The sequence below is a fragment of the Pseudonaja textilis genome, chromosome 2 (genome assembly GCF_049901715.1).
Source record: "Pseudonaja textilis isolate UNSWEBS1 chromosome 2, rPseTex1.2, whole genome shotgun sequence".
NCBI lineage: Eukaryota > Metazoa > Chordata > Lepidosauria > Squamata > Elapidae > Pseudonaja > Pseudonaja textilis.
The window spans coordinates 114,489,172-114,492,480 of record NC_141991.1 but is presented as its reverse complement, the minus strand read 5'-3'; the positions used below and the strand labels follow the sequence as shown (position 1 = coordinate 114,492,480).

Here is a 3,309-nt window from a genome sequence, read left to right as displayed (position 1 = left end):
TCTCCTCTCCTCCCCTCCTCTTCTCTTCTCTTCCTATAAGGAGATGCATCTTGTTCATAATTTTTAGCTGATTTCCAATTATTACCAGAGATTTATTTCCCACCCCCACCCCCCAAGTTGTGAGTGCAGATTCTCCATCTGCATGGCCAATTTTAAGATATTTTGGGGAGGAGCCTCTACAATATTATTTCTCTTTCCTTGTTGTCTCTAAGGCGGAGGTGGGAAGGGATAGTCAGGTACAATTCTGTCATATAGATGCAGCAGACTGTACTGCTGCTCCAAAATTTTGTTGAGGAAGAGTCGCGGAAGCAATATTATGGTTTTGTTAGGCTTGCTTTTTCCTGTAGCTGTAAATTCATTTCTGGGTCAATTTGTGAATCTGGCCTGCATAAGCAGCAGCAACAATGACAACAGCCTGGAAAACCATATAGATTTTAATCTGCATTTTTTTCCCAAATGAACACATTTATCTCAGGGGTACATTTTCTGAAAATAATGTTTGGGTAATTTAACATGTTTTTGTGCATTCTTTCCCTTAACACGTGGGCTTTGCGTGTTTTTCCTTAATATATTAATGTCTGTGTGCATTTTTAGAGTTCCAAATCTGTTACAAACTTCTACAAAGTGCAGATTTCACAGTAGTATAAAGGTGCTTTCTATAGGTTTGGGCAACATCAACTGACAAAGTTGGGTTAAGAATTTGGCACCAATATATATTTTTACTCTCACCTAGTCCTTCGGCCAAATGCCTCTATCACTCCTACCCATTCTTTTGTCCTTTTTTTGAAGCCACAGTATGGGTAGCCCATGAGCCATAAGCTCCATAAAGCCCTCTGGACCTCTCATGTGTCTCTTAGACATTGAAATACACTTGCGCCAGGCAAGTGATTGTACAATAATATCAAGGAGAATTTAAAGATTCACTATTCCTCAATAATCCTATGTGTGTGTATACATGAATGTGAGAGGGCGAGAAATGAGAAAAATGGATGTGCAAGGGTTATGCTCCATTCACTCTCATTGCCCTCCATCTATTTCATGAGGCTCTGCACATCTGCCAACCCAGATTTTTCTCTAGGAAAGACAAAAGGAAAAAGGAGCAGCAGGCTGATATTACCATCCCTTTGCTTCAGTCATGGTTCACTTGCCTGACCACAACAAATGACCATGCAGTGGTTAAAAATAGATATGACATGAAAGAATGTACCAGGTCTCTGCTCACAGCTAAGAAGATAACAAAGGGAAATATGTAAAAAAGGATTGGTACTTACAACGAGGCAGGTTTAGATGGTCTCTATTATCTGTAGTCTGGTTAACTACAGTTTCACATGTTTATGGTTGATTGAGAACAGATTTTGGTGTAATAAATGTTAGTAATTGTTTTTAGATTTACATCCGGCCAGCTGAGTGGGACGGAAGCTGTCAGGGTCTGGACTTGAGGGGAAAGAGGTGCAGTGACCTGAGAACTCCAGCCGCATCAAAGGTGGTACTCACCTGGAAGAAACTCGGACACCAATCCCCAAGCTGGGTGGGGAGGCGCCCAAACCCAGGGGGCGGGTCACACTCACAGTGATTGAACTGTCTGTGACACTCAGATGGCATAGCCCCGGGAGGAACCCATGGCCACAAGTGGATTTGAAGAGTTGATGATAAAGGTGTCCTGCAATTCACAATAATTCTAGCAGCTAGCTGCATTCTTTATTGACACACAAGCTGAGTCACCCACTTAACCCTAACTCTTTATAAATCAAGAAAAGAATATGGTGGCAAAGTGGTTAGCATTCAGTATCGCAGGCTAATTCTGCGCACATCCTGGAGTTTGATTCTGATGGGACTCAAGGTTGACTTAGCCCTCCATCCTTCTGAAGTCAGTAAAATGAGGACCTGTATTGTTGGGGGATGACTCTGTCAACCGCTTAGAGAGGCCTGTAAAGCACTGTGGAGTGGTATGCAAGTCTAAGTGCTATTGCTATATAATGCTCTCACCTCCTATTTCTCCACAACAACAATTCTATGAAGTGGGTTGAGCTGAGTTGAAAGAGAGTGACTGATCCAAAGTCATCCATGCAGCTTTTATGCTTAAGGGAGATTTTGAACTCGGTCTCCCAGTTTCTAGCCCAGCATCTTAAGCACTCCACTAAATTGGCTCTCTCACATAAAGGCTTTTCAGATTCTACAAATTTGGCCCTGTTTTTAATTACTTTATACATGAACCAAATGGCAGACAGACTTTGATCCATGTGTACAATATAGTTTTAAGGATTGGTATTAAATCATATTCAAAATGTAATTTGCTCCTCCTTTTCCTCACACCATTTCAGTAGATCTTGCAGAATCAAGCCAGTTGTGAGACATCAGATGGCTTCCTAGAAGCAGCTGGTCTTCTTTGAAGCTGCTCACTCAACTGATATAGAGGGAAAAGGGAGTGGCCTTAAAAGGATAGGGGGAGAGCTATCACCAAGGCAACAGATAAAAGGAGCCTGAGCCTGGGCTAAGAATGTAATATGGGTAATGTAATATCTTAGCCATCTGACATCTCAGTCATCAAGACAAACCCCTCCTGGGAGTCATCCTGCTGAAGCTTCCAACACCTCCCAGAATTCCCAGTCTGTAATAGCTGGAATTTCTGTGATTGTAGAATTCTTTGTGTTTTACTTTAGGGATTATTTTCACGTTTCAAAAGAAAACATACTCTGCCTTAGAGACTATCCTTTTCAACCGGTGGCTTGCTATGAGACAAGACTTCTTCCTCTTGTTGACTGGCTGAGAGAAAATGAGAAAAATTACTAATTACTGTAACTTATCTCTATATAGACTGAAATGAAATTTGCATTTCATAGGTATGCACTTCTTTTCAGAAAAAAAAAATATTTACAGCATGACATCATATCTATTAAATGTCAAATAAAAATGTATTAAAACCTCCCCATGTCTACTCTTGCATGGATAACATGCATGAACCATTGGGAGGATATGAAGCAGGCTTCCTACCTCTCTAGAAGACAATGTCAAAATTTAACTAGGTTCTCATTTGCTATTTGGAGGGAGTAAGGAACTTTCTTCTTCCAGTGGTATGTAATGTCCCCTTGGAAAATGGCTATTTCACTGGACATTCATCTTTTTTTTAAAAAAAAAAAAAATATGTTCCCATTTGCTGTAAGCAAACAATCCGTCATATAAAAATATTATGACAGCAAGCTCAGAAAGGTGACAAAAGGTAGGACAAATATACACACTTGGAGACCCAAGACATATGGAAGGCACTGTTTAGGGAAGCTTTTCTCGAAGCCCTCATAAATAGGAACGTTT

General features: G+C 40.6%; 1 pseudogene; it reads right to left on the bottom strand.

The window, feature by feature from the left end:
• Positions 1-1,585: 1,585 nt before the first annotated feature.
• LOC148127032 (5.8S ribosomal RNA) lies at positions 1,586-1,734 on the bottom strand (annotated as a pseudogene).
• Between the last annotated feature and the right edge of the window lie 1,575 nt (positions 1,735-3,309).